The sequence below is a fragment of the Bos indicus genome, chromosome 2, assembly GCF_029378745.1.
Source record: "Bos indicus isolate NIAB-ARS_2022 breed Sahiwal x Tharparkar chromosome 2, NIAB-ARS_B.indTharparkar_mat_pri_1.0, whole genome shotgun sequence".
Taxonomy (NCBI): Eukaryota; Metazoa; Chordata; class Mammalia; order Artiodactyla; family Bovidae; genus Bos; species Bos indicus.
The window spans coordinates 48,109,206-48,130,576 of record NC_091761.1 but is presented as its reverse complement, the minus strand read 5'-3'; the positions used below and the strand labels follow the sequence as shown (position 1 = coordinate 48,130,576).

Here is a 21,371-nt window from a genome sequence, read left to right as displayed (position 1 = left end):
TTTGTTCTTCAGAGAATTTTTGGCACCACCAAGTTTTGTTGTTAAAGTTTTTTGGGAACGCCTAGAGAGCAGAGATGGCATTCCCAACATGTTGCACAGATCATGATACATCAAGGTGCTCAATAAGTATTGGTATAATCTATATTGGATATAGATTTACTTAAAAAACAAAACCACTGAATTTAGATTCTGTTTTTGTTTTTATTTGACTGTTAACTGGAATTAAAACTCATGGAAGTGGGATGCTGTTCAGAGTTACAAAATAATTTCATTCAATTCCTGTCCCCTGTCTTACACTACACCCAACTTCATCCCTCGCCCAGCCCCTCAATCTTCCAAAGCTGAGTTTTAAAATCTCATGGTAACTGAGTTGTCATTCTTATTCTCATTTCACACCCATGCTATAATAAAGTGTCTTGCCCTGTGTGGGCAAAGGTTTAACAAAACCTTTCCCCTTCAGCGTGAGAGTTTGACCTTCTGTTAACTGCGAGCTCTGTTTCCTTGGTAACCTGATAAGGGTAATATATCAGCTGTGTCACTAGGTGACATTGCTTATGGTAAAAATTGATAAACTTCATCTGTACTGATAGCACTATTAATACCTGGCAAGAAGCCATATATTTGGGTTTTCCTGAATGTGGTGACTTTCATAAATGGGTCCTGGAAGCGAGGCCTATGGAATTGATACAAAGATGCTGACAGACACCTGGTAGGGTATGAGGTCTCTAAAATCAGTGCTTCCTCATCTGTCTAATATGGATCTCATCTTGTAATGAAGCCTTGATCTAGGAGGCCAGAAAAGAGCTCCCTGCTAGCTGCGTGAACCATTATGTGGACTGCTACAAGGTCTCCTGCAGAAGAGGAATAGCTGGCACTGCCCTGCTGGCAAACGTCAACTTGTCTTGTAACATTCTGGGTAGACTATTGTCTGGGGTCCCTTGTGGTTGTCCTGTGAATCTGCATATTCAGTTGGACCTAAAAAGATATTTTTAGTGGGATTGGGGGATCTGGCAACATAAACTTTGTTTCTGGGATCATCCTAAGGAGAGAATGTTTTGGGGAATGTATTTGAAGAAGCAGATCTTACATTAGTTATTTGAGTGTTATGCTATCCCTTTGAGATCATATCTGAATCCAAGAGTTTTTTCTACATTAGGTTATAGCATACGTCCAACAAGTAACTTCTGTTGAAGAAAGTCTGATTTGGTTGTACATTGCAATTGTTCATTCATCAAGTATTCCCACTGATAATGCATTGATAGGTTCCTTTTTCGTTGCTTTTATGATTTGGGAGTCATCTTAAGTGAGGAGATTATGAGTGATAACTGTAACTAATCAACAGTTAGTGTGTACCTGTTTTTGCTTTCACTATGTCATTGCTGTTTCTACCATATTGATAGATTCTGTATCTAATTTTTCATATAGTTTTGCTAACAGTTACTTAATTATTTCATTTAAAATTTGACCTTTCCTTTAAAATTTGAAGTCATTTATAAAAAAGGTTTTCATTCTCTGGTTATAATTTTAAGTGATATATTATTACCAGTAGGTAAAGGAAAATAACAAAGTTTTTTAGGAATTGAGAATCTTAAGACCCAATTCTAGACCCAAAATCTATACCCAAAAAGTCTAAATCTTTAATCTAAGACCCAACATTTTAGCTAATGCAGGATGCATTCATTTAATTTTTTTTAATGTTTCAGAAACAACATGTGATCTCTTTTGAAAAAAATGTATGGATAAAAGAAAGGAAAGTTTCTAAATGTATAATTTCATTGTTCAGAGATATCCACTGTTAGCATACATGTTTTTCATTACTTACTTTTTATTTTGCATAAATATACAATGTAAAGGTGGAAGAGGGAAGTGAGAAACAGAGAAATGTATCTATCTCCATTTTAATTTTTTAAATAGGATCAAAATGTTCATACTGTTAAATGACCTTTTTTCATTTGATACATCATAAGTATATTTCCATATCTGTGTATTTGTCAGCATAATTTTAAAATTCAAGATAGAACTATACTAAATGGATGGAGAACGCAATGGCACCCCACTCCAGTACTCTTGCCTGGAAAATCCCATGGACGGAGGAGCCTGGTAGGCTACAGTCCGTGGAGTCGCTAAGAGTCGGACATGACTGAGCGACTTCACTTTCACTTTTCACTTTCATGCATTGGAGAAGGAAATGGCAACCCACTCCAGTGTTCTTGCCTGAGAATCCCATGGATGGGGGAGCCTGGTGGGCTGCTGTCTATGAGGTAGCACAGAGTCGGACACTACTGAATCGACTTAGCAGCAGCAGCAGCATACTAAATGGAAGAACCATAATTTATTTGGTTAGTCCACTGTTGTTGGCTTTTATGTTTTTTTCCTTATTGACAGGAGTCTACCTTAAGACCTCACGCTAAATGGTTATCCAGCCAGTGCTTTCTTCTAGATTAACATTTATGTAAATGTCACCTTATACTGTCTTAATGTGTTTACCATCTATGTCACAATGCTGGATAATAAGAAGGTTGTGGGAAACTCAACAGTAGGTGGTTCCTATTTATACAAATTATTGCTAAGCCATTTTATCCTTATCTTTTCAGTGTCTTCATTAATTAATGCAAATACTGAATAAGATCAGAGGACAAAACAGGTGACACTTCCCTAAAGACTTTTCTCTCTATATCAACATAGCATTCTACTTTAGGGGTGAGATTAAGTCTCTGGTGCTTTTATGTGATGATGTATGTAATATCCACTTGAGTAATATTTGTAGTATGTTTGCTACTAGTAGGACAGAGTAATCTCAGCTGCTTTATTCAAAAGTATCAGCACAACTGTTAAAATCATTAAGAACCCATGGAAAAACAAACCAACAAAAAATCCTCAGGCAAAATTCTGTTTTTATCATGGTAGGATCAAGGTTCTTTAATGAAGAAATGGATAGGGTACCAGGTATAAAAGTTTGAGGGCGTATCTCTAGTTCACATTTCACCATTTTGTCCAAAATATAACTTGGAGAGTTTTTTCATTTTTGTATTGTTATAGCTGATACTTCCTAGCATGTTCTAGATTGTTAGAATTATGGAAAAGTCTGGCAACAATGGGGCTTCCCTGGTGGTTCAGATGGTAAAGCGTCTGCCTGCAATGCGGAAGACCAGGGTTCGATCCCTGGGTCAGAGAGATCTCCTGGGAAAGGCAATGGCAACCCACTCCAGTACTCTTGCCTGGGAAATTCTGTGGACGAAGGAGCCTGGTAGGCTACAGTCCATGGGGTCTCAAAGAGTTGAACATGACTGAGCGACTTCACTTTCACTTTTCTGGCAACTTTGCTACTGTGAAAATTAGAAATACATAAATAACATTAAACACGATCTTAATACTGTTTTGTTTATACAACTGTCTTTTAAAATGTAAGCGTAAAACTTTAGTATTACTATAATTTGATAATAACTCCAAGTAATAATTTAATAAAACAGTACACATAGCTTAAAATACTGAGAATTATTTTCATTTAAAGTTAAAAATCACTAATAGTAGCCTAGTAGATTTTGATATTCTCTCCCTCTTTCTGTCACACTCCATCTTCATATATAAATATACATAGATATTTATGTAAAACGTATTTTTCTATGTGTATGTATATATGATACTGTTTTATGTATATGTGCATATATATAAATATGTGAAGAGTTTGCAGATGGTCATAGTTATGAGGCAAACATGGTGCTAAGTCACTTTATATTCTCACTTAATACACCTAATTATCCAGTGAAATAGGTACTATTTTTTTTTAACACGAAAATCATTTTGTATTGGGGTATAGCCAACTACCAGTGTTGTGATAGTTTCAGGTGAACAGTGAAGGGTCTCAGCCATAGGTATACATGTATCCATTCTCCTCAAATCCCACTCCCATCCAGGCTGGCACATAACATTCAGCAGAGTTCCATGTGCTATACAATAGGTATTTGTCTTTGAGATGATAAAATTCGCATGTAGAGAGAAGTGGCTTGTCCACAGTCACATGGTGTTTAAATAATAGACATTGGGACTCAGGCTGAGATCTCTCAATGCTTATGGTGTTACAACTAATAGATCAGATCAGATCAGTCGCTTAGTCGTGTCCGACTCTTTGCGACCCCATGAATCGCAGCACGCCAGGCCTCCCTATCCATTACCAACTCCCGGAGTTCACTGAGACTCACGTCCATCGAGTCAGTAATGCCATCCAGCCATCTCATCCTCTGTCATCCCCTTCTCCGCCTGCCCCCAATCCCTCCCAGCATCAGAGTCTTTTCCAGTGAGTCAACTCTTCGCATGAGGTGGCCAAAGTACTGGAGTTTCAGCTTTAGCATCATTCCTTCCAAAGGAATCCCAGGGCTGATCTCCTTCAGAATGGACTGGTTGGATCTCCTTGCAGTCCAAGGGACTCTCAAGAGTCTTCTCCAACACTACAGTTCAAAAGCATCAATTCTTCAGCGCTCAGCTTTCGTCACAGTCCAACTCTCACATCCATACATGACCACTGGAAAAATCATAGCCTTGACTAGATGAACCTTTGTTGGCAAAGTAATGTCTCTGCTTTTGAATACGCTATCTAGGTTGGTCATAACTTTCCTTCCAAGGAGTAAGTGTCTTTTAATTTCATGGCTGCAGTCACCATCTGTAGTGATTTTGGAGCCCAGAAAAATGAAGTCTGACACTGTTTCTACTGTTTCCCCATCTATTTCCCATGAAGTGATGGGACCGGATGCCATGATCTTCGTTTTCTGAATGTTGAACTTTAAGCCAACTTTTTCACTCCACTTTCACTTTCATCAAGAGACTTTTTAGTTCGTCTTCACTTTCTGCCATAAGGGTGGTGTCATCTGCATATCTGAGGTGATTGAGATTTCTCCCGGCAATCTTGATTCCAGCTTGTGTTTCTTCCAGTCCAGCGTTTCTCATGATGTAAGGCAATGCTAAAGAATGCTCAAACTACCGCACAATTGCACTCATCTCACACGCTGGTAAAGTAATGCTCAAAATTCTCTAAGCCAGGCTTCAGCAATATGTGAACTGTGAACTTCCTGATGTTCAAGCTGGTTTTAGAAAAGGCAGAGGAACCAGAGATCAAATTGCCAACGTCCGCTTGATCATGGAAAAAGCAAGGGAGTTCCAGAAAAGCATCTATTTCTGCTTTATTGACTATGCCAAAGCCTTTGTGTGGATCACAATAAACTGTGGAAAATTCTGAAAGAGATGGGAATACCAGACCACCTGATCTTCCTCTTGAGAAATTTGTATGCAAGTCAGGAAGCAACAGTTAGAACTGGACATGGAACAACAGACTGGTTCCAAATAGGAAAAGGAGTTCGTCAAGGCTGTATATTGTCACCCTGTTTATTTAACTTATATGCAGAGTACATCATGAGAAATGCTGGACTGGAAGAAACAACTAATATATATGCCCAATATATTTACCTGTTGAATATCCTGTTCATTAAAGATGATCCTAGATATTTTCTCTATGTTAATTCAAAATTACCCATTTCTGTCCTTTAAGTTCTCTTAGGCTCCCCACTGTCTTTAAAAATGCATTGGTTTTAAACACTTTTAAAGAACAAAGATGGTTGTTTATGTCCTACAAATTTTTCATTGTAGATACTATGTCGGATAGCTCTTTCTAATTGAAAATGGAATAAATGGTTAACACTGAGATTTGTAATCATTAAGTTTGCCTTTGCATACTGATCATAGTGCAATCAAATAGTAAATTGGAAAGATTATATGAAGAAAATAATTTAAGCTTTCTGGATAGTGCATGTTTACAAAATGTCTTACATGATCCGTATTATCTTCTGGAGGATATTATGGCTAAATGTACATATCTGTTCACTTTGCTTTAGTTATTATATGCATCTAGAGAATTCAGTATGCTAATTCAAACATAGGTTCTGCCCTGCTCATACTATCCAATATAATACTAGCACTTATTATTATAATAGATGCAATGTCTTGAGATCTACTGAAAGTCAGATACCCAAGAATGGGACTATGTATACATGTATTGTAGTTACCTGAAACCTGCATAGTGAAAATGAATCATCATTTAGTTAAAAATAAGTTTACTAAGTCATACCGTCTCACAAAGTGTCATCCCTCGGGATAATATATTTTTAGATGCAATGCAGATTCCTGTTTTACCAGGGAATAAGCATTTAGAAAATGTATGGGCCAAAATGCGTACTTTTATTTTTATAGGTAAAATTTTTATTTTAGAAATTATCAATGTGGTTTCTCTATGTCTAAAAAAATGTTTTTCAAAGTATCTGTATTATACAGCATAAAGAAAAATACTTGTTCCTTTTATTGTGATTAATTTTGGCTTATCATTTTTTTTTTCTGGGGATTTGGCCTGTATATCAACTAAAGGTTTGATTGAATGGTAAGTTGAATGCTTTTAGATTTAGCATATGACATAATATAACTTTAGAGTTTCAGGGCCCACCTGAATTAGTTGTTGTAAAAAAAACTGAATAAAATGGCTCTTGATTGTCCCTGACAATAGATCATTACTTTCCATGACAGGCTCTTGTATTTTAAATGTATCAGATTTATTTAACACTGAAGTTTTATCATTCTAAATTTTCATCTCCTGAAAACTAGATCACTTGGGTCTCACTGGGGGTAGTTTTTCCTTTACCAAGGTTAAATATTTATGTATGTTTTCTGTTAGTTTTCTTAAACCACAGTGATTTGATTGAGAAATATAAATTTCTGTTTTACTTTAATTAAATTTTGATTTAACATTGTTAGTGTTCTAGAGTGCATATATGTAGCCCTAAAGTTTGCTCTTTTAACAAAAATGGCACTGGAGATGAAGTGATAAGATGGAGTGAATACTCCATCTAGGTTTCTCTGTACACCCTTGGGTTCTCTGCACACTCAGGCCTTACACCTGAGGCCTTAGACCCCTCCTATGGAACTGACCATAATCGTCACAAAGCAATATTTTCTTACATAGTAGCTGATTTAATCTAAATTGCCTGCTCTCCTTAAAAGTGTGAAGATTTTTTGTTACTGTGTGACGTGACAATAGATAGAGATTCTATTGTGGTGATGAAGTCAGTTTAGAAGAGAAGAAGGTTACTGTTGCCTTAATTTTAGATTTACTGTGCTTTTTTCCGGGGAAGGGGAGAATATAGGTAAGTCAGACTGCCATTAAACCTTTTTTCTTGATGTACAAATAAAACCTCTTGGACTTAAGGAAACATTGCCAACATTGGTGAATTTGAAGTTAATATTAAAATTCAGTGTTGTAATTGTTTTTCATGAATCAGTTTTAAACTGTATAAATGATTTTCTTATCTATTTTCAGTCCTTGCTCTTACATTTAAAAACATTACCTCGGTGGAAACAAAAAATTAGGTGGTATGAATGGCAAGTAAACCTAAAAGAAATAAATTTTTTCACATGAAGACGTGGCAGTAATGATTTGGAAATGAGTGGCTGGAGTAATGCTAACTTTTCACCCTACCCCAGCCTCTGTTAATAAAAGGGTGTTGGCAGAGTAAAGGCTTCTTCCTTTAGACAGGGCTACCAGAGAAAGGTGTCCTCTGGGTTTCTATTAAGGCAAATAGGTCTCTAGACAGAGCATTTTGTGAAGACAGTGAGGCATAGGGGATTGTCATTTGTTAATTAGTAATTACAGCAGCAGTAACAGAGGTGCAGTAGAAAAAGCATTGTCAGAAGGGATTATTGAAAAGATGGCTCAGGAAAGAAGCCAAGACTAGAATGAGGCAAACTAGGGAGGAGTATAGATCAGGGGTCTCTAACCTCTGGGATTCAATGCCTGATGATCTGAGGTGGAGCTGATGTATTAATAATAGAAATAAAGTGCCCAGTAAATGTAATGCACGTGAATCATCCCGAAACCATCCCCCTTCCTCCCTGGTCTGTGGGAAAATTATCTTCCACAAAACTGGTCCCTGGTGCCAAAAAGGTTGGGGACCGTTGCTGTAGATGAGTCAGGAAGTGCAGGGCATACTGGGATAAACTGAATTTAGTCAGATTTGTTTCTTGGGCTTCTTTGATAGTCACAGGCAAAACTGAAAACTGATTTACTCCATTTAAAATCAAAATAAAAGTCTAGAACCCTGCACACTTAACCTTTTTTCCTTGTCTGACCTCTGTCCCATTAGCTTTCTTTATATAAGCTCTAGACCAGGGAAAGAGAAATGGAAATAATTATTCTGAAAGGTGTGTATAATATTAGAGCTTTTTTATATATAAATATTTCTATATGTATATCTAAAAGCAGAAACAATATTTATTTTAAAAACTTTTAATATATTAAATATACATTAATTTATATTTTTTATTATATATATACTATATATGTTTTACTTGTATATTATATATATAAATATATTGTTTATATATTTTTATTTATTTAAAAACCTTATATATATTTATATATATCTAAAAGCAGAAACTCAATATTTATTTAAAAATATTACTATCACACTTTAAAAAGTTAGAAATAGTCCTTAATTATTATCATACATGCCAGCTTTCAGATTTTTCCTTTCCAATTGTGAGTTTGCCTTTTTGAGGGTTTTTTGTTTGTTTGTTTTTTGTTTTTTTAGAGTTTGCTTGAATCAGGAGATAAGATCCATACATTGCAGTTCGTTGATGTATCTCTTAAGTGTTTCTGAATCTGTAGCTATTCTGTCTCAGGATTAATAATTGATTAGCCATACTTGTATAGGTATAATTTCTCTTACAGGGATTTTAGCAAATAGCCATCTATATTGTAAGAAATATATGAGACAGTACATATCCAGTTTTTTATTCAGTCTCCACATCAATGTATTATGATCAAAATAACTAGTCTGCAATGTTAGTAGTATTAGGAAATGTTAGTAATTAGCCAATTTATTCAATTGTAAATAGCATCTGTATAGTTGCCTTCTTAATTTGCCCTGCAAGTGTAGTCTTAGAAAGTTAAGTATCCTGATTATCCCATCCTGGTTAGAAAAACAGGTCATAAAGTTGAAATGACTGGTGATTTGCCCTCCATCACCCTTAGAAATGACTTGAAGGCTCAGAGCACTTGATTTTTTCAGCAGAGAGATGCTTTTGTCTCTCTGCTTTGTACTACAGTGAAGTGTGAGTTTTAAAATAGGATATGTGTAGCCTGATGATGAGTATGATTGGTACTGTATCAATCAAGATAGACTATATTATGAAGTAGTGAGAAAATTTAAAACAACAGTAACAGTGAAAATTTGTTTCTTGATATCCTTACATGACCATCATGATCAGAGGTATCTCTCTGTTCTCAGTAATCTAAGGACTTTATGAAGCAGCCACCATTTCAGTCATCACTTATCATCAAACTGGAAAGAAATGGGGAGAGGGAGGAAGAGCAGTGGAAGGTCTCACATCTGCAATTAAATGATCCAGACCAGAGGAACACATCCAGTCTCAAGGAGGCTGTGAAGTTAGTCATGTATATGCCTCATAGTAGAGAACTAGCTATGGCCAGCAGTACAAATAAGTAACGTTGTAAGTAATAATTCTGACATCCATTCATTCATTTACTTGTCCATTCATTCTTCAGTCAAATGTTTATCGAATGGCTGCTTTATGCAAGTCACTGTACTGGACAGTAGAGATAGTAAAGTGGGTCGAGCACTTTCCATTCCTTCTTTCTAGGTTCTCAGGCTAGTAGAGTCAGAAGCAGGTTATTCTGTATTAGGGTCAACAAAGTATCACCTACCCTCCAAATCTGGCCTGCACCTGTTTTAGCTCTTAAGCTAAAATGTCTTACATTTTTAAAGTGTTGAAAAACTAAATGAACAATAGAATATTCAACAGAAATTGTAAGTAGTCTGCACAACTAAAAATATTTACTATATGACCCTTTATAGTAGAAATGTTTGCTGACTTCTGTAACATCTGTATTTAAATTTGAAACTCCTCAAACTGATTGCTCTCTAGACATTGTCAGATAAAAAGCACACATTTATCTTGTAACTGCCTTTTGTTTGACCTGATACTGCATTTTTATGGAAAAATAAGTATTTTTCTGTGTTGTTGGAATGGTGACTTCATTGGCATCTTGAGTGGTCTTACCATGAGCACTGGAGACATGGGATCTGCATTAGATTTGATACATAGTTAGGTAACCTCAGACGGTCAGATCCCTCAGTGGGTGTGTGGTGATGGTGGTTTAGTCACTAAGTCATATCCCACTCTTGTGACCCCAGGGACTGTAACCTGCCAGGCTCCTCTGTCAATGGTGTTTTCCAGGCAAGAATACTGGAGTTGATTGCCATTTCCTTTTTCAGGAAATCTTCCCAACCCAGAGATCAAACCCCAGTCTTCTGCATTGCAAGCAGATTCTTTACCTACTGAACCACCATGGAAGCCCCAAGTGTGTATATACAGATATTAAGTAATGATTTGTTTGGAAACAGAATGTAAAGCAACCATGAAGATATCTGCTTCCTTGGAGAAGCAAGACCTAAATTTTATGGGCTTTGAAAATCAAAGGCAGTAGATAAAATAGATTTTTCATTTTCCATTCTATGGCTTGGGCTTCTCAATTAAGGATTGTAAGTGTAGATATTTCTTAAACTGAACAAGATGATGCGGTTCAAAGTATATGGGCTTCAAAAATTATGTGTCATTTCCCTACTGTGAACGAGGCACTTGATATTGAAGGACAAGTAAAAATCACTCCCCATACTTCAAGTTCAGAATAAAAGAGGAGGGAATTCTGATTCAGGTTGAGAGAAATTGTATAAAAGCTGGTTTATTCTACAATAATTTTGGAGGAAAAGCCTTAAAATACACTTTTATAGCCCAAGGAGAGAAAAGATACCTTGAGCTCATACGTCACACAGTCTTGCATTGACCATCAGAGATCAGTTGTATCCTAAACTTCTTTTTTTTTTTTTTTTTTTTGCATTTAAGAATTTAGAACTCTGACAGATTCCACACTAGTTTCAGAATCTACTTAAGGCATTCTAATATATGGACTGTAGATTGTAAATGCCAAAAATACCTGTTTAACAACAGTCTGTTGAATTCATAGCCAAGGTTAGCTTCTCTTCTTTTGAGTTTATAGGAGCCAAATTTTTATAGGTTTGCAGAAAATTTTCATTCATATCTAGAGCTTCAGAGCTTGAGCCCTTTAATGGTCCTTTCAACTATTTTACAAATACTTGAGTTTGTTTTCTTAACAATAGGAAGCATATTTTTCCAAATAATTCATAAGAATCTTTCTAGTTTTATGACTGTGACAGGATGACAGACAAGACTCAGTTTTATGATTCCAATAATTCTGATCAGATTCTGAGCTTTTATTCTAAATGGCCTGTGTATTTAGTGGGTGCCTGTACTTAGTGGATGCTTGTTGGCATAATATTTTGCTAGTCATCTATTTGTTTACGGAACAGCAGATTGCTCTAAATACACCAGATGTGCCAGTTTTTACTATAAATTTTGTGTGATCCATTTCCCATTGCTATTGACTACTGCTATATGTAATTCTTGGGGGCTTCTCAGGTGGTGCTAGTGGTAAGGAACACACCTGCCAATGCAGAAGATGTAAGAGAGAGGGGTTTGATCACCAAGTCAGGAACATCCCCTGGAGGAGGGAATGGCTGCCTTCTCCAGTATTCTTGACTGGAGAATTCCATGGACAGAGGAGCCTGTCAGGCTACAGTCGATAGGGTCAGGTCTTCATTAGTAAGCTCCTTGTGTTGTACAGCAAGGAGTTCAGTTAAGTTGTCCTCTTTCAGATCTAGTTCCAGCTTGTACACAAAAGCACAACTACTTGTGGAGGATGTACACAAAGGACAATGCATGCCAAGCACGAGGACTAACTTATGTGACTGGATGTGCAAATGCACGTTCACATTTTTGGAAGTTCATAATTTGAAGGTGGGCATGAAGGGGTCTTACTGTACTGGGTTTGGCCTAACTTATATCAGTCTTATCCTGGCTTATATCAGTCATATATCAGTGACTTTTAGATGTTTTAGAGGGTGACAGTAGTGTTGGTAGGAGTAACCACCCCAAGGATATTGTAGTTAAAAAACCGAACTTAGTTTTGATAATACAAATGAGAGAAAGTGAAGCTTCACAGAATATTTTTTGTTGGTGGATGAGTTCAGAATATAAACCATTTCTGTGTTCCTGAAATTCTCCAGTCATAGAGGCAGTCCCTGTCCATCCATGGCATCCGTGTCTCGGTTATATTTGTGACTACTCTCCTCCCCATTAAAACTAGCCTTTGCCTGTTTTCATTTGTGTCCAGATCCCAGAAGCTAATTTAATTTTAATTTAATAAACCATGTTTTCATGTTAATAAATACTGCTTTATCTCTAGTGGATCTTTGGGGATTACTAAGACAAAATCAAAACAAAAAGCAGTCTAAAGGAAAGGAAGTTTAGAATCAAAGTGAAGGTGAAGTCTGAAAGTATGGAATTAGGGGCAAGTGATTAATCTTTCCCTCGGAGGAGACAGGTGACCATATACTAAATATGAGTCAGTAGTAGTCTGACTGAGTCATTTATATCTTGTGATGCAAGAGATGTATTAAAATCATACCCTTCAATGAAATCAGTGTATATGAAAATTCAGTGTATTCTGTATTTTTAGACATATCTTCTGCAGGTCACAAGTTTCAAGTAACCTCAAAAAATGACCCAGGAATGTTGAGTCATGAGAAACTCAGTAGTTTACTTTGTATAAATATTCTTTTAAAAGTGTGATTGTTTTTCTGAACTTTTGAGCAACTGTTTGGAATGTAGTATTTTACTAGTTTCTAAATAAATGTTTATTATTGAAAAAAATGATCTCATTGATTTTCCCATTAATTTTATCCAACAGTAAATCTAAAGTAAAAGTGTGTGGTAATGTAAATACAACATTTACTATATTTAATAATACTTAAAAATATATCAAGCATCATATTTTCACATAGCATTGTTTAGGTTTAAAATCTTTTTCACTGAGCCTCAATTTAAAGACTCGTTAGGCTTAAAATAGAAAATTTACATTCATTCTGAAAGTTTTTAGATGGTCAGGGAGAAAGACAAATACATCTGTGGCTCTTTCATTAGTTTGTGGATCTGCTACACTTTAAATATTATGAAGTAAGGGAAATGCTTAAAATGAAAATATTTAAAAGTATTATAATATAATTAGGAAAATATAGAGCTCTTTAAGCATTTAAAATGTTAAAAGGAAATACTCAGCAATCCCACTGCTGGACATACACACCGAGGAAACCAGAATTGAAAGACACACGTGTACCCCAATGTTCATCACAGCACTGTTTACAATAGCCAGGACATAGAAGCAGCCTAAATGTCCATCAGCAGACAAATGGATAAGAAAGCTATAGTACATATACACAATGGAATATTACACAGCCGTTAAAAAGAATACATTCAAATCAACTCTAATGAGGTGGATGAAACTGGAGCATATTATACAGAGTGAAGTAAGTCAGAAAAATATCAATACAGTATACTAATGCATATATATGGGATCTAAAAATATGATAACGATGACCCTATATGTGAGACAGCAAAAGAGACACAGATGTAAAGAACAGTCTTTTGGACTCTGTGGGGGAAGGTGAGGGTGGGATGATTTGAGAGAATAACATTGAAACGTGTATATTATCACATGTGAAACAGATCGCCAGTCCAGGTTCGATGCATGAGATGGTGCTCAGGGCTGGTACACTGGGATGACCCTGAGGGATGGGATGGGGAGGGAGGGGAGTTCAGGATGGGGAACACATGTACACCCATAGCTGATTCATGTCAATGTATGGCAAAACCATTACAATATTGTAAAGTAATTAGCCTCCAATTAAATAAATTAATTTTTAAAAGAAAAGAGAAAAAAAATATTAGAAGGAAATGTAGCAAAATGCTAAATGGTTGTATTCAGGTGCTAAGATTAGGACCTTATTTTTTTTTTCTTCTAGATTCCAATATTTCTGTAATGTAGCTGTTACTTTTATGATGAGAAGAATAAATATATTTTTGCAAAATGCAATAAAGGAAGGTAGGATTAAATATAGAGAAGCATTTGCTGCAGAGGCACTTATATTAAATGTAAGGATAATTCCTGTACCCTAAAGAGCGTAGTTTCTTTATAGTATATATCACTGTAAGAAGCAGTTCATGGCTCATAGTGTCAGAATGCTAGGCAAAGTAAAAGTAGTTAAATGTTAACTTACTGACCGTCTTCTCTAAACCTCTGCTACCATGGGATTCCCTGGTAGCCTAGCTGGTAAAGAATCTACCTGCAATGCAGGAGACCCTGGTTTGATTCCTGGGTTGGGAAGATCTGCTGAAGGGATAGGCTACTCAGTACAATATTCCTGGGCTTCCCTGGTAAAGAGTTCTTGAACTCGGCTGGTAAAGAATCTGCCTGCAGTGTGGGAGACCTGGGTTCGATCCCTGGGTTGGAAAAATCCCCTGGAGAAGGGAACGGCTACCCACTCCAGTATTTTGGCCACTATAGTCCATGAGATCACAAAGAGTTGGACACAGCTGAGCTACTTTCACTTCAAACCTCTGCAATTCTCCCAAACATCGGAATAAAAACTCTGTGAAGATGGAGTTCTTGTTTTTTTAAATTGTTATACATGTAGAATTTATAATCATTTCTAGGATGTAACATATGAGATACGCAGTTAACTCCTAATTAATTGTGTTCCGGTGGAAAATTACCTATGTTCTCTGCTCCCTTACTGTTTCCGTGGCTTAAACTGTAAAATCAGAGGAATATGAAATTTCTCAGAAAGATTAAAGATAGTTTGAACTATAGAGAATGTATGGAAAATGGAGCCAAGCAAAATCAACCTTGATAAGAAGTCACTGATATATCTCTGTTACTCATAGCAAAATATCTGGCTCTGAGGAGGAATAAGAGTAGAGCCGGCCCTCCATGTAACAGCCTACTCTGGAACTTGAGCATCTGCAGATCCTGCATGGGTCCTGAACCACTCCCCTGCAAATAACCAAGGGACAACTTGCAGTCAACAGGGCAGAGAGGTGATGGGCACATCCCACAAATCCTAATTACTATCTGTGAAAGGATCCTGTACTGCAGCACAACCCAAGGCAGCACTCACTCAGAAGGCTTCTCCAGATGGATGCCCATGTGCTTAGATGACCTGATGCCCCTGACTCTGGGTCTGCTCCAGAATCATAGCTTTAATCCTTCTGTTTCTTCTACACATTGCGTACTGAACTGTCACTCAGAACTTTGTGGGGTAATTTCAGGTATTTTAGCACACAGGCCATATAAAATATCAGTAACTACTCATTTTGAAAGTGATTACATTAATTTAGTAGGTAAGTCACTTAATCTTCCACATGGCCAGTATGCTTAATATTTCCTTTTATTTACTTCAATGTGATACTATAGAAATAACTTTTAGACTGTCTGAGTCTTTCTGCTTTCATTTGTTCTGTAGCCTCATTCTTTTTGGTGCTGTGTCCTTCCATGCTTCTTTACTCTTTAGAGAAACATTTCATCCTTCTTGTGCAAAACCAAAGGCACTTTTCCTGGATCCTTCAGACTTTGTGAAAGTATAATTTCCTCTCTCTGGTCCTAGAGTAGGCTAGGACTCTGTAGTCTTAGACTGAAACTGCTGTCTCCAGAAACACTGCAGGGTTTATATGTGAGGATCTCTCATTATAAAACCTGAATTTTCAGATTCTTGTCACTCATTCAGTGTTTTCTGTGTTATCTTACCTTTTTTAAAGTGTATATCCGTCTCCCTGTCAAGATTTCAAGTCTTTACTCCTTTTGACTCACAGATTCTCTAAACTTCTCAGGTCTTTGCCATTTGCCCAGGACCACTAGCATCTCATTGTGGATTTTTCTTTATCTCGGATGGTCATATTTTCCATTATTCATCTTTTGGCCCTTCTGTATCTTCTGTGGTTGGTATTAGCTCATTCATTCACTTACTCATTCAATGGTTATTTACGGAGTCACTGCCATACACCAGAGCACTAGTATTAGGGTAAGTGGTAAAAGAACCAAAATGATCCAAAACCTTATGAAGTTTTTTGTCCAGTTGAAGGATAAAACGTTAACCTCATATAATTGTTATAGGTGCATTTCTTAATCTGCATGAGATTTCAGGGGATGGAGGTTTTTATTACAGAACTATCTTGTGCATTTGCAACTCAAAAAGGAACAAAATAATGTTACCTTTTTGCTAGTAGCCTTGGCCCAATTTCAAAACATTTGGCTTGTTTCCGATAGAATGAATATGTTATCCTCTATAAAATTCTTGTAATTATAACCAGTATTTACTAAGCATTATGCTTTCTTGCTCATTTAGTCATGATTTCCTATGATCCTCACAACAAATTTACGAAGAAATGGGTACAAAGAAGTCACTTGCCCATAGTTATTCAAATACTGTGTGAGAGAGTGGAGGTTCAAACCCAAATATATTCATTCCTAGAATGTGAACTCTGTTATTGCCCACGTTTGCTGATTTCCATCAGCAGCACATTACAGTTTTGACTTCTGATTATAGTGAAATTAATCAGAAGTCAAATGTGTAAAATTTGTGTTTCCCTTTTGTTCTTAATAACCATCAAATATATCTGCTCTGTAATATGTTAGTGAATCTTAGTTTCAAAAATCAAGATATAAGCATATTCACAAAGCTACTTTTCCTTGGTTATGAAAGAGATTATGATTATGACTTTTGAAATATTGAGAAATACTCTCAAGTGGAAAATATTTTTTAAAGGATTGCATATTAATTTTATTTATGGTTTTAAATCATAACCTCTGCTTGGTTGAAAGTCAGTAAGCATACTTTCATTGTTAAACATTTTTTAAGTGAGATGTAAAGATATCATACATTCTTTCCCCAAGTATATTATGTATATTTTTACTTTATAATATTCATTTATAGTATTTCACCCCCAAATTAGATAGAGAGCATCCCAATCAAAGCCCTATATTCCACCATGCCCTTATTGAAATATTTCTCTTTTTATCCATTGTTTACATCATTTATAACAAATATTTTTTAATCCTTCACATTTTTGCTATCAGGAAACTTTCCTGCTAGATAAAGATTGCCCTCCAAAATTGACAGCCTGACTTACAAATACTGTATACAATTTTTTTTCCTTTTTGCAATTTAATACTTAGTTTCATTTTGTGGATTACAGATTTATATAATACATAAAAGCATTGTACTTGAAGTCAAAAACAAGATCTCTACCTTGTTTTGCCATTAACATTGGGCAAATTGCTTAGCCTTTTCCTTGCTTCTCTTCTCATAAAAGATGCCACCAACTCCCTGTGACATGCCTAACTAGAAGCTTCATCTTTATTTGGATATAAACACAAGGACATATAAAACAAAAGATACTATAATAGCCATTGAATAAATAAAGCAATTTTGACAGATCTTAGATATTATTTTCCCTTATTTTCTACCTCTTAAAATATAGCTTTTAAAAATATTAAATAATTCAGTAAATGTTTGTTGATTTCCAAGTCATTGTTTCAATAAGTATAAATTTTTCATCATTGTTACATTGACCTTTCAGTGGAAACTTAGGCCTGATAAAATCTTCATCTCAGATTTAAAAACAAACAATGTCTTTAATACACTTGTGTTTTTGTTTTTTTTATTTTGGAAATACTGCACAAATATATACTTTTCAAGAGTGATTCAAGCTTACCCTACATTGGCTTATCTTCTTTCAAAAATTGTCTTCATTTAAAAAAAATGTATATCATCATGAATTCTTTGGAAGAAAGTCATTATGTAAATACAGGGTATCTTTGTTACTATTTATAGAATATTTTTGACATTTAGTGGTGGCAGATTTTTTTTTTTCCTGGGGCCTTTTTTCTCTCTCTCTCAAGCAATCCACTCCCTTATCTTCCATCTCCAACTAATAACATTTTCTTGTTGCCATCATTTTTCCTTATTTTTTGGTTGAAAATTGACACTTTTTAAAGAGTTGTATTAAGCATTTTTGATTGCCTTTAAATTTATTCTTTACATTTTTTCCTAATGCATCATTTTTGTATTTTTTCAAAATATTTGGCTCACGGCTTCCATTGTATTTGATTATGGAAGTTGAGGGGAGGTCTGTGATGAAGAGAAAACAGAGAAGGAAGACATATTTGATAACAGGAAACCAGTACTTTGGGAAGAGCAACAGCACTTCTCTTCCACCAGTGACGCAGGAAGAGGCGGGCCACAGGAAGCATGGGACCAGCGCTGACTTAGGCTGATGAGAGGTGACCGAAAATGAGGGTCTCGGCAAACAGAGAACTTCAAGCAGAGACTTAGCTACTCTCGAGAGAATATAAATTCTCTTAAAATAGAAGGTGGGGTCTAATTTTAAGTCAGAGAAGCACCTGAAAGCAGAAGTGCGTAGATTCCAGCTACTCAGCTAGGAGCTGACGGAAAAGGAGGCAGTAGGGAAGGGAAGGAGGGAGAAGAGAACAGTAGGCAGGGTGACCCAAGGATGGGTCTTCTGTGCCACAGAAACCTCTTCGGGCTGAGTAACCAGTGCAGCATGTCCTGACCACTGAGACAAGGGCAGGGTTACGCATCGCTCTCTAGGTTCAGGGCATTTCTGTTTAAACCTGAGGAAACAAGGAATGACTGGTTTTCTTGGCAGCCAGTATAAAGCAAGGTTTCCCACATCACTGTAATAATTATTATAGTAATTATTGTTGCTTGTGGCAGAAAAGCTAATCTAAATCTCATATTTTGAATAATGGCATTTTCTAACATCAACTGCAAGAGAAACTGTTCTTCGTATTACCTCAGCCTTTTGAAACCTTTGCAGGAATTCTTTGTCACTAGCACAATTAGTGATATCCAGGACTTTTAAAAGCTTTTTCGTTATTGTCCCAGTCTTTAGCTAGTCAGGAAGCCTTCCAAATGTTCTCTTTTAAAAGTGACCATGGATCATGTTGAGAGAACATTTCCAGATACTGATATGTGTCCATAGCCCCTTATCTATAACTGAACTATATAACATTCAGAGGAGGGAGGGAAGGAACCTACACTTTTTTAAATAGAAAATTAAGGAAAACTATATTTAGTTAAGGTAGCAAAATCTGAATTGAACTTAACTCGGTGGCAAATCCAGAACTGAATTTATGTGAGGCTGTTTATAGGCTTTATGTTTCCCATATGTGAATACTGCTATATTTCACTGCAGAAATACTTATTTGATTCTCAGGTGCTGCCCCTGTCACCTCTGAGGATATCACATCATATATAGTGCTATATTGTCATTCTAAAATTAAAGAAGAAAATAAGTATGTATCAGTGCTAAAATTCTGCTGGCCCCTGTGGTTTTGAGTGAGAGATATTATGACTGTTAGTAGGTTTAGTTATTTAACCTTGGGGTTACATGTTTAATAACTTACTTATGTCAGGCTTCATCATCCTGAAGAGTGATAGAGACCATCAGTAATTTGTATATCAGTTTTGTTATTCAGAATCTGTTTACTATAGAAGTGCTGTTTTACCAGATGGTGATGCTTGAGTTACTATGTCCCTTTAATCAATTAAATACTTAGATTCAAATAAATCCTTAGGTTTGAACTCCTTAGGTTGTCTATAAACAGTGTGACATGATGAATGTTATCAGTGTTATCAGTCATTTGTTGAGGGCTGAGTTTGAATTTACAAACAGCTGTCTTTCTGACTAATGTCTGATAAGCAGAGTTTTTACATTTTTTTTCTTGGTTAAGAACAAGTGAAAGTTTAAAATCAGTAGACCTCTGTGAGGCTTCTAAATAGATTCTTAGAATAGTTCTAGAAGAGGAGGTTCAAAGGTATTCAGAACAACGGTAGCCCAGTAACCCTACACTTTGTTTTTTGTTTTTCTTGGCCATACCATGCAGCATGTGAGACCTTAGTTCCCTGACCAGAGATCAAGGATGGAACCCATGCCGCCTATAGTGGGATCACAGAGTCTTACCACAGGACCCGGAGCGAAGTCCATGTAATCCTATACTTTGAATGGAGCTACATTTATTTGGTATATAGGTTCTTGTATGTTGATTTTAAAATACTTACTATTCTTGGGTTTATTATTATGTAACATTTAAACATTCAGAAGTAGACTTTCTAATGATATTGGATTGTTGGAAAGTTGAAGCTATAGAAATTCAGATACAAAAGAAAGAGTTTTCCTGAAAACCCAGCATATTTCAATTCTTCTTTCATTACTTTGAGGTAATGGATTTATCTGTAAGAACAGAAGAGACTGATCTGGAATAACATTGCTGCTGCTGCTGCTAAGTCGCTTCAGTCGTGTCCGACTCTGTGCGACCCCAGAGACGGCAGCCCACCAGGCTCCCCCGTCCCTGGTATTCTCCAGGCAAGAACACTGGAGTAGGTTGCCATTTCCTTCCCCAGGAATAACATTAAGTACCCACAAAATAATGGGTACTTACTGGGTATGATACATTCATTATCGTGTCTAATCTTCATAACACTTCTTAGATATACTTACTCTGTTCCCTTTTATAGATGAGAAAACTGAGATCCAGAGGACTGAAGACTTTACCATGTCCTTGATCACATAGCTAGTAGGTAGCAGAGCCTTCTAAGCCTCTGACTTTTGCTTTTAGTCCTAAGTTTTTTAGACCATGCCTACCATCCTTTGAACAATGAGTCGTATATTCTTTTATTTATATGGTGAGACCTTTTCTTACACATAAAATCTCATCAGATAATTACAGTATTCATTATTTGTACTCTAATAGCAGAATTTTTCAGTATCGTGTATTGGAGCTCTTCACTTACAGAAAACTCTCCAAACTGTTTACCCCACCACAAATGATACTACATGATTGACTTGGCCCCTGACTGTCTATACAATCTCCTTTGCAATGCAAATTAACCTATTTCTTGACACACCAAACTTAAAACTTGTTTCTCCTTTAGGATATTTACGCAACTATTCCCTCTACCTAGAATGTTCTTCCCTCAGTCTTTCCATAGGGGGCTCTTGTTAGTCAGATTTTAGCTTAAATGTTAAGTCTTCAGAAAAGTTTTCTCCATCTACCACCAAATCTAAACAAATCACTCAGATCACATTACATTGTTTTAATTTTGTGTATGGCACCTACTACTACCAGTATTTTTCATTTATTTGTATATAAACTCCAGTACTTTGGCCACCTCATGCAAAGAGTTGACTCATTGGAGAAGACTCTGATGCTGGGAGGGATTGAGGGCAGGAGGAGAAGGGGACGACAGAGGATGAGATGGCTGGATGGCATCACCAGCTCAATGGACATGAGTTTGAGTGAAATCTGGGAGTTGGTGATG

The 21,371-nt window shown here is 36.2% G+C and overlaps 1 protein-coding gene across 12 annotated transcripts in view; it reads left to right on the top strand.

Annotated features, from left to right (window-relative positions):
- Positions 1–21,371, top strand: part of MBD5 (methyl-CpG binding domain protein 5) — a 491,908-nt gene that overhangs the window by 49,606 nt on the left and 420,931 nt on the right. For 3 of the 12 annotated variants that reach the window (XM_070799675.1, XM_070799681.1, XM_070799651.1), the window contains exon 1: positions 8,388–20,073. The exons of 3 other annotated variants lie outside the window; for them this stretch is intronic. The gene's annotated coding sequence lies outside the window, so the exon portion shown is untranslated. Of the gene's footprint in view, positions 1–8,387; positions 20,088–21,371 lie in introns of those variants that run through there. 6 more of the 12 variants (XM_070799638.1, XM_070799671.1, XM_070799695.1 and 3 more) reach the window with 4 other exon arrangements.